This window comes from Coturnix japonica, chromosome 17 (assembly GCF_001577835.2).
Source record: "Coturnix japonica isolate 7356 chromosome 17, Coturnix japonica 2.1, whole genome shotgun sequence".
Classification (NCBI taxonomy): Eukaryota; Metazoa; Chordata; class Aves; order Galliformes; family Phasianidae; genus Coturnix; species Coturnix japonica.
In genome coordinates this window covers 709,652-720,410 of record NC_029532.1, presented here as the reverse complement: position 1 = coordinate 720,410, position 10,759 = coordinate 709,652, and the positions used below count along the sequence as shown (strand labels likewise).

The 10,759-nt window shown below is 46.6% G+C and overlaps 1 long non-coding RNA gene across 1 annotated transcript; it reads left to right on the top strand.

The window, feature by feature from the left end:
• The first annotated feature begins 219 nt into the window (after window positions 1-219).
• Window positions 220-10,402, top strand: LOC107321686. The gene is made up of 4 exons (XR_001558621.2): window positions 220-486; window positions 5,551-5,666; window positions 7,147-7,275; window positions 8,270-10,402. It is a non-coding gene; the product is annotated as an uncharacterized LOC107321686 (long non-coding RNA).
• The last annotated feature ends 357 nt before the right edge of the window (window positions 10,403-10,759 follow it).

Sequence of the window (10,759 nt, the reverse complement as noted above, 5' to 3'; positions counted from 1 at the left end):
GACAAAGCTGCCTGAGTCTGAAGGTGTCCAGCATGGAAAGGGACGATCTCTGCCATGTTGCAACTTTCCATCTCTGAAATAGGGACTTGGAGCCAGAGTGAATTAGATTTTTTTTCCAGGATCTGTCTGAGATGAAAGTTTCCTGGTACGCACAGTCTGTGCTCCACTGGAGTTCAGCTGCACAAAGAGATATTTATGTTCATTTCCCATTGAGTCGGAATCTTCCAAAAGACAGCGAGAAAGCTGTTTTGATGGTGTGAGACAGAATCTGTTCTCTGCAATAGAATCTCTTCCCATTGTGACTTTGTGGGTATGATGTGTTGATAATGACAAAACAAACAAGGCAACAGCGCTGGGCTGACTCACGTGAAGTTAAGCATCTTCCTTCTTCTCAGCTGTGGTACCAGGCCCAGGTTGCTACTCATTGTGAGACAGTATGCTGGAATCACAGTGAAAATCTTTCCTAACAGCTGGGAGAGCCAGTCGGTGAGTCACAGTTGCTGTTGATACCTACAAGATTTTCCTGACTGACAGGAGATACTAGAAATAGAAAATACAGTTAAGAAGAGGCTACATGAGATAAATCATGCCGAAGCCCTGATTCATCACTTCTTTGGCCATTAGCTATGTGGGAAAAAAAGTCTTTGGCTTTGCATGAATACAGCCGTGTCTTTAATGATGACGTATCGTAAGAGAAAAGTTTGAGCCAACACTGAAACATTCAATTGTGTGAAGCCAAACTTGTCTCCACAGCGCTGGGTATTTTTAGAAGTGGCAGCGATACTACAAATAATGCAAAACCTTCTCCTTGTTCCTCCACTGCCTGACTCAAAGGCAACTGGGTGAAGCCACAGATCAAAGGGACACGAAGAGGGAAAGGGAACGTTGCGTGTTTGCATAATTTCCTGGAAACACCTTTTCCCATTAAGAAAAATTATACTTTCCTCCACGATTTTCTGGAAAGCAGGCAGGGAAACATTTCTCCCTGTCCCTGGGGAGCCCATATTCCTGCTCAGAGCCACATCCAGCCTGACCTTGGGTGTCTCCAGGGATGGGGCACCACCACCTCTCTGTTCCATAACATAACTTGTATTTCAGAGAGCCCATTTGTGTGTGCTTCTTAGCACAGCCCAATGTGTGCTGCCACCATTATTTATTAAACCGTATCAGTTTCCTGGAAGCCAATAGCCCCGGGGCAGTCTCAGGAGCACCCAGTTACAAGCCCTGGAGTTACAGCAATTTGCTCTTGTTGGAGCTTCAAATCTTTGTTTTTATGATTTGCCAGATAATTATTTCATTGTAAAAAGTCATCACCCTTGGAAGTAATTAATTTCTTGGAACCGAGCACAACAGATGGGCTTCTAATTTATTTGAGATCACCTAGGAAGCAGGAGAGTCTCTTCCCTAATTTGATAAACCCAGCGTTTTAACCTGTCAGTTTATTCCCTTTTAGAGTTCTTAGGAAATATCCCTTTGGGTGTTTGATGCTGACTTGCTGCAGGGCTGGAAGGCTCAGGATGTGACCAATTTATAAAACATGGCCTTGCTTCAGTACTCTCAGGCACATTTCCTCTGGGCAGGATGTGCAAAAGAGCCCGATAGGAGCCATCCTGCTGTGACGGCTGCTGAATTCATGACAGATTTATTAGGTTGGCCAGGTGCAGAGGTTCCCTGCAAACAGCTGGAGCTCTCCTCACGCCTTCTTGACATGGAGGTTTTCTCACATGTTTCAGGCTTGCTGCGGCTCCCTGCTTGCTTCCCCACCACGGGGTAAATGGCTGCCCTCTCTGCAGCCCTGCAGCAGGATCGATGTGGTGTTTCTCATCTCCGCTCAGGCAATGCTTCCCATTCATCCCAGAGACTGCCCATCTGCTCACTGAGTCCTAAATTTGCCTTCCTGCAGACTAAAAAGACAGCTGGGCTCTTGAATGTTGGGATGTGAGACGGATGGACAGCTGCGAGGGCACAAAGCCCCTGGGCAAGTCAATGGAGAGGACAAAGCAAGAGCACAAGAGCCAGGGCTGCTCCAGCACAGGGTGGGGAGCAGAGCCTCCCCAGGATGGTGGGGTCTGTGACCAAAATCCACTTGCAGCCAATGGGGAAGTACACCCTGACGGCTGTGCACTGGGAAGGTGGGGATGCCCTGAATGAATGGGGACCTGGTTCATTGCCCAACTCTACCATTTTTGTTCCAGGTTCCAGCTGCAGGTTGGGCTGTACAGCTGGAGAAACCAAGGCCATTGTGTGGTCACGGGGACTATGCCCCCAACGCTCAGCAAAATGCCATTTGAAAGGTGTCGGAAATGCTGGCAGGAACTTCTAGGGAAAATTGTGGTGAAAATGCCTTATTTCTTCTTTTGCTTTAGTCACAGCGTTGGTGGAAAAATGTCCCTTCTTTCTCCTCCCCACCCACAATTCCCCATCATTTCTGCAGCAATCTGGCCTCTTCCAGGAATTATTATTTAATTATTTTGTGTAAAACCAGCATTTCCCCTGGAAAAAAGCTTTGTGTGGGAGGCTTCTGGACAGCTGTGCTCTCTCTATCGGATGTACACGAACCCAAATCTCTGAGTGAGAGCCGGGGCCAGATGAATACCAGAGCCTACTGACAATGTGCAGCCATTTAGTGCACTGTCATTGAACATATAATTATGAACAGAGAGGGGGTGAAGGCTTCAAGGCTCCCAGCCCAACGGGGAGAAGCTCCCCAAAGCTGAGGGTTATGGTTTCCCACCAATTCATTCACTCCAGGATTGGGTGATGAACTCAGTCCTCTCTTTGCCCAAAACAGGAGAGAAAAGTGGACGGCAGAGTTTGAATCCCTGTTGTTTTCTGCCCTTGTGTTCTTGCTGAATATGACCTAATCCTCGCTATTGTTTCCTACTCCACTTGAATTTCCACTTACCCACATTTCCATTCTTGCAGCAGTTCTTAAAATACTTTTTGACCTTTTTACCAGGAAAGAAAGGAGACCTGACAATGACTTTCTTGTCCGCTTTGGGTAAAGTTCATTCCTTCCCAACATATTTCCTGTTCTATTTATGTAGAACTTAGCAAAGAGAAGAAAAATGTAGAGTTCAGACATTTTCCCGAGGAAAGAGAAGATTTACATATTACAGCCCTTGTTCAGATTGGCCTTACCCCTGCCATGTTCGTACTTGTGTATTGGGCTGTACTCAATGTATTCAGCCCTCCCCAACATGAGTTTTGTTTAACTACCTGGTAGCAAGACTGGTAACTGCTCAGCATAGACTCTACCCTTGTTGCTGCCCTTATTTCTGGTGGGCTGAGACCAGAATGGATCTGCCCAGCATGGTTTTGGTTTTACTTTATATATATATATATATATATATATATACACATATATATATATACCTACACTCAGGTAGGTTTGTAGGGCCATCAGGAGGAGCTGTATTCACAAAAAAAGCCAGGAAGTGATGACAGCCTGAGTCCCTTGTGCAGATTTGGACAGTCTGCCCTGTATGGGAAATCACAGCTTGAACCTCTGATTAATCAGCTGAGGCAAGTGTTGGGCCAGCTGCGGGAGCACAGGTGAGAGTAATCTAGCTGTGCTCCCAGAAGGGGTGGACCTCGACTGCACCTCTTCTGAGACCTCACCTCATTTAAAGGCTGACCACCACTAAGGCAGAATCTCTTGGAGACTGCTCCCCAGTTGAGACTGCCTCAGCTTTCTGGTCCAGGCATTGACACTGGTGAGTTTTCTTTACTAATAACCTTTGACTATTTATCACTATCTTGGTCAGTATCTTTATATTAGCCACCTTTACACTGCCCAAAGTTCACTGTGAAAGGGAATGTGCACGTGAGTTTCCAGCATCTTATTTTCTGGTCTTCCTTTGGTTTTATATAGAGCAAAATGGCTGGAAACTTCACACAGCAAGGAAGAGAAGGGATAAATCCTGTGGGATCATCCGTCTGACTCTTCCTGCCTGAGGTCCCTGCAGCAGCTGCCAAATGTCCCTGTATTTTGGTGCCATAGTGTTAAAGCAGCCCTCTAAAAAAGAATCACAGCATGCATTAAGTATAAAACCAGACATAGGATATAAAAAGCATGCTTCTAAATTTAAACTCTGTTAAAAGCTAATTTAAGCAGCTCATTATACTAAATATGCATGAGGTCCAAATTTGCCAATTAAAAGTTAATTAAACAAAAACTCAGCGAGCTCCAATTTGTCAGTTGAATCCATCTGCTTCCTGCGGCTTCCTGCAGTCCCACAGCTTCAAAGCTCTCCCTGCACTGGGAACCATTCTGTAAGTCATCGCCATCAGACAGCTGTCCAAAACCCCCAAAAAGCCCAGAGCTCACTAAAACCCAGGCACAATTAGCAGCCTTAGCCTTTGGAATCCTGCCCAAACAGCTCACAGAAGTGGTGGCCCTTCAAGAGATGAAGTCTCTGTGTGCTCTGGTTTGGGGTTATGCCCGCTGCACTGTTTCCCTATGCTGTGTAAGTGCTCATGGGGTGACAAAGATCCATGTGCTTTGCTTTACAGGAGGCAGCGAGCTCAGGGGTGCAGGGCTGTCACGCTGGAGCTGCTGTGGTGGAGGCTGCAGTGTTGGCTGCTGTTGGCAGCTCAGCCTGGCTGATCCACACATGACCAATGGTCACAATATGGGACAATGTTCCTAGGCTCTCCCAGCTGCAGTTGGCAGAACATCACACTTTTGATCAGCCACACCTGGTGTAGGCTTTCTTATTGTGTTAGCTAAGTGGAGCAGCAGTTTTGAAAGGAAAACAACTCTAGATGTCAGCTCGTTCACTTACAGCAGGAGAATCTGTAAAGCAGAGCTGCCACTGACGCACTGCGGGAGGGTGGGCTCTGCTTTTATCCTGTGTAGTGGGTACTAAATAAAAGAGAGGGAGAACAGGATGCTCAGGTTCTTTGTTGCTAACACCAGGAGTTAGTATGGCTCATGGGTTTGGCGTGTGCAGCTTGAGATCAAAGAAACTCATCTCCAAAATAAGAAAGAAAGCCGCTTCTGACCCTCCCTCTCAATCTTGAGCTGCTCGTGTTCTTCAGAGCAGAAGAAAGAAATCCACTAAACTTTCCTCAGCCAGCATTTAAATTTCAAATAGATGCAAATGAATGCTCGACTGTCCAGCCTCTGTCATACAGGCTGCTTTCTGCAGAGCTGGGCACTGAGCATGCAGGGATGTACATCCACCCATAACGCCAGCATGGTGACAGCGCTGTGCATTGGGCAGCTGAAAAACTCAAGGGGTGAATGGGATGTCAGCTCTCACCCTTCTCATCCCACCCTCTGATTTCTCCAAGCTGGGACCTGGCTCCTTCATTTTCAGCACCTGCATTTCTGCAGCTGCCATCTCCCAGCACTGTCCCTGTGTTCTGGGTTCTGCTTTGATCTCTCTTTGTCTTAATTTTCTCTGCCACCCATGTGTTTCACAGCTGTAAGCCTTCAACTTTCTTTGTGACTCCCCCCCACCCTTCTCTGTGTGAGTGCTTTTATTCTGCTCCCAGCTGCATTTATCCATCATGAGAGTGGTTTTGCCTCTTGTTTTCAAACAGCAGCATGATGGCCAGCATGTCAGCTGCGTGCGGAGTGAGGATGCACTGTGGTGGTGATGGGAAGCGAGCAGCTCCTGGGGATGGCTGCAGGGAGCAGGAATGGTCAGCTGGATAAGGTAAGTGCTTCCCCAGAGCAGGATTAATGTGGCTCCAGGTGAGGTCTCACAGCACAGAGCAGAGGGGCAGATCCCCTCCCTGCTCTGCTGGCACCCTGCTTTGGATGCAGCCCGGGGTATGGTTGGTTCTCTGGGCTGTGAGGGCACAGTGCTGGGCACAGATGGGTGATTCTTGCTCTCTGGGCTGCCCTTGCTGGAAATAAAACCTAGAGGACATGAGAAACCCTGCAATTCCTCCTCAGCAAGCTTTGTGTCTGCAGAATGGCTTTCACAGCTGTCCATCCTCAGCATTGCCTCCATAGCACATCATCAAGGCACAGCACAGCAGGACTTCTGGCAGAGCCTCGTGCTGCCTGGCTGCAGAGGAGCCCCAGGGAGGGGTCAGGAGCCCCCCAGGTGCCCCAAGGCAGGGACTGCAGGTGGGGCCCAAAACACACCAGTACAATTCTAACCTAATGAGGCACCTGTGTTGTGCCACAGTGGTTCTTGGAAGTGCTGCGTTTGCAAAGAGGTGTGAGGATAAATGGGAGAGAGAAAACTGTAAAATCATCCTGTTGAGGCCTAAACCTGGGAGCAGCTGACTGGCAAACAAAGTGCTGCTGGAGCTCCCCAGCACTTTGCCACTGGCACCAGCCCAAGCTCCTGCCTGCTCCTTGCTGCTCCCCGTGCTCTGCTCTTTATGGGAACCGATTAAATAACACAATATCGCAGCTGGAGCCTGCAGCCCCGCTTTGGTCTGTAACGAGCCTCTTCAAGAAAAATTATTATTAGTAGACACGGAGAGGACTGGTTTGTTTTACAAGGCTTCAGTGCAGAGTGCTGGCTTTATAAATGAGGCTGTGAGTCAGATCCTTCCTGGCTCTTATGAAAAACCCATCTATTGGAAAGCCAACGACCCTTTGTTTATGTAAGCAATCTTATTGCCTGTGGTGATGTCTTAGGGATGCATACTTGATCCCAAATTCTGGCCTTTTATAGTGGCAGTTCATTGGGGAGGCAGTACAGGCCATGAGTGCAGCTATGGGAATTGCAGTTTGGATCTGTACAGGGCTGTGCATCCTTGCTTTGCCAGCCTGGTTGTGGGGGGCAGTACAATATTATCAAATAATAGACAGGAAAAGCACAGCCAGGCTGTGGATCTGCAGGTTTGGTCTTTGGTCTCTCTACTCATCATCAGTATTTGTCGCATTACCAGTGAGAGTCATTCCATGAACGGATTTCAGTCATTTATGGAGAAACATGCCATACAGCTACACATTCCTGTTGGTTATAGATGATACGTTCCCAAACTCCGGAAGATTTCCCTGCAAGATGTTGCCCTCCAGGAGCAGATGGTCTCCCTCACTGGGCTCTGTGGCCAACAGAGATGCTGGTGGAAGGCTTGGGAAGAGTGATAAACTGTTTCCACTTCACTTTTCTGTCCTGGTGGGATCCTGTGTGGTCTGGAAATCTCTGTTATTTAATACCTTGTTTTGCACAGGACCCATGTTTCCCAAGGGGGTAGCAGCGATGTGAGTGGCAGGAAGGCAAGCACCACACAGTGCTCCATCTGGGATATGAACAACTGGATCCGATTGAGGCCAGATTCCTATTAGACCCCATCTTAACCGTAAGTGCTCTTTTTCTACCTGCCCCTTCAGAAGTGATGCCTCCAACCTTTGAGAGTCCCCAACCTTAACCCTTCCTGAAACTTCACCTTCCCATTAAACCCTTCATTTCCCTTTGGCTCCCAGTGTTTTCCACACAGTCACGTTGGTCTAATAAGCCTCCCCTCCTTCTGCTATTTACGGCCACACTGTTTTGATTTCCATGTCGCAGATGTTCTTTTTAATGGATATGTACAGTTGAAAGGAATGGGGATCCAGCTGTGCTGATGGGACAGAAATAGAACCACGTTATCACTCCCACATCCAGGCATGAAAGGCACAACCAAACTTGCAGAGAAACAAATGGTTTAATGCAGTTTAACACAAGTCATACTGTTTACAATTTATTACATGGACAAGGACTTGATATGGCCTCATGTTTAAGGTCCAACAGTTGGGAGTGTTAAAATGAAAAGAAAGGTTGGCAGAATATGTGTTGGTTAGGAGTTGTCCCAGTAGGATCAAATAATCTTTCTCCATGATACTTTTATTAGTAGTTATTTCTTGGATGGGCAATAAGATGCTTGGAGCTCTGGGTTTCCAGAGCCTGGCCAGGACTGGTAGCCTTGGGTCTGTGGTAGGAGCCAGCATTCTCTTTCTCTCAGTCCCTCCAGGGGATGCTGTTCTGAGCATCTCTACCAGCGAAAGGAACTGGATCAAATGTTAAAGACTACCAAGAAGTTGGGGAGAAATGATCCCATCCTGTTCCAGTGCACAGTGTTTGCAGTGTAAAAGGAGATTGCTTTTTGCATTGAATAAACATGTTCTTGCCTTTTTAGCCTCAGGAATGTACCCCGTTTCAAATTAAGAGTATAAATAGAGCCAGGAAAGACTTCATGTGGCAACACAAACAGTCTGATACTGACTGAGCTCCCTCCAGGGCCCCTGTGACAGCTCTCCCCTCCTTCATGACTGATTTAAGAAGAAGTTGCACCAACTCAGTACTTTTTCTTTCAGAAAACTATTTCTGGAATGTCTCTTGCTCCAGTGGGTTATGTAAAGCGACTCCAGCAGCTTTGTGGAGACTCAAAGGCTCTGCTGGAAAAGACCCATTGGATCACTCAGGCCAGAGCTAAACTCCTGCCCATAACCACAGAATCCAGATGATTTTAGGACAGTCTCCTGTTCACCTTTGCTTTATACTTCTCTTTGCTCCACCAACCAGCCCACTTCTTCCCTTACTCACTGTTGGCTTTCTCTTTGTTCCCTCTTATGTGGAGCTTCTGACACATCCCATCAGGTCATCTGTATGGCAGTGCATCCTGCCCTGCCCTGCTGGCTCCCAGCCTGTGCTGCATTCAGCTGCTGACCTAGGATTTATGTGCACGTATTTATCACCTTCCCTTATAGTTCTGTATTTGGAAGAATGTGACTAAACATAAGATCACAAACAGAGCAATTGTGATGGCAGTGGCAATTGCTTGCACAGGCTGCTGCTGTTGTGCAGTGTATCTGAGCCCACGATTACCTTACATTGCATTCAGAGCTGCATATTGCCATTCAGGACAGCTCTCCACTGCCACTGGTCTAAACAACAAGCAATTTGGCACATGCCCCAACCATTCAACAAGAGAAAGAATGAATATTTGGGGAGATTTCTAATCAGCTTCCCAGCATCCTGACAGCTCTCAACTGCTTCAGTCGGCCATTAGGGTATGAGAAGGCACATCTGAGGGCATGGCCCTGACATCTAAAAGCTGGGAAGAAAACTCTCTAACTGCAGTGTGGTGTTAGAAAGCAGCATTCCTTTATTCCTTGGGATACATACCAGGTGACCTGACAATGCAAGTGTGTGCTCTCAGAATTCAAGTTCTACATTTAAACAGCTAAAGCATTCAGATGCAATACTGTGTTATGCATATTCTTTTCCAAAAATTCCTTAATATATGTTAATGTCCTTCTGGGCATGTGTGGTAGGGGCCTATGGTGGTCTTAGACCACAAACTTTCTCCTCATTTTTCCATCATCAGCTTCATCACAGTGACTTTTGGCTGATCCTTAGCTGTTTTTCCCCAGTTTGGCAAATTTCCATTGCTTGTTATGCCATAATGAGCAACTTTCTATCTCAGTGCACAGCAATATATGTGAAATCTGAGGAACAAGTCCTTGCACCTGGTGGATGCAAAGAGAAAAGTAATCTGTTGTGACTCCAGTGCTCCTGTGAAGCAGGATCATTGAGAAAAACAAGGCTGTTTTAGAGCTAGCACTTACTGATTCCCTTTGCTAAACTAATTTATGGGTCCTTAGGCTAATATACTGATCCTTATCTAGTTGAAAATTGCCAGTGTGTTCAAAGCAGGTATTTAGGGAGGCAAGCACAAAGCACAGCGTGCTCATATAGCACTCATCTCTGGTGGGAGCCGTGCTCCCATGTGTGGGTCCCTTTGGACAGCTGGGGATGGTTATGGACATGCAGTAACAGTGGTGAGATATAGGGGAGACAGCGGCACAGCATCATACAGGCAGCTCCCCAGCTGCCAGAACCACAGCCTGAGCCATGAGCGTGACAGTGGTGTGTGAATGCACACACACACATTGTCTGCTAAGCACAGCTCTTCCCTCCCGTGCATGTGAGTTGTCACATACTTTAATCGCATGATCATGTATTGTGATTTCTACTGGCTAATTGCTTCTTAACACTGATATTCACAGAGAGATTCTCTCCTTTGTTCTTATTTCACTGAAACTGAGACAAGAAAATGTCAAGAAATACCAAAACAAAAGCAAACCTCCTGTAAATGAAGCATTTAGGTGGCACTGTTGACAGAAAAAAGATGGGGAATGTGCCATTACGGATTTAGTGTTGCTGTGAAATCCCCTTCATTTCAAGTTGTAGTTCCTGTACTGTTTTCTGTTTGTTTGATTAATATTTTACAAATTCTGACAGAAAATGCATCCTGTAATGTACAAAAAACAACATCCACTGTAATAAGCAGCCTCCTGAGCCTTCTCTGCTGTGCTGTTACTGCAACTGAATAAAACAGCACTGTCTAAACATCAAGAGGGATTTTATTCTTTTTTTTTGGTTGTTTTCTTTATTTTATTTTTTTTTTTTTTTTGCATGGCAGAGTTATATATGGCAGAGAGTTATTTCTGAATCACTTCTGTGAATTTTTTTCACACAGCTCAGGCTTGGAATGGAAGTTCACATCCCAATTCTGGTGGCTTTTCAGGACAGCTCTTCCTCTTGTCCCAGATGTCATTGTCAGGATGGGAGCTTGGAAGCCAGAATGACCCAAAGGAGCAGAGCTGGTCAACAGGGCGGACTCTCCACTCTCATCATCTTCAGGGACCAAACCCCAGCTCTGTCCCACTGGCAGCAGCACACAATAAGGCCCCCAAAGCTGTTGTGTTCACTGCAGAATATCACCTCTCACCTCCATCCTTGCCCTGCTCACCCAAGCACCCTGTCCTCACAGTATATGTGAGATACATCATTCTTTACGC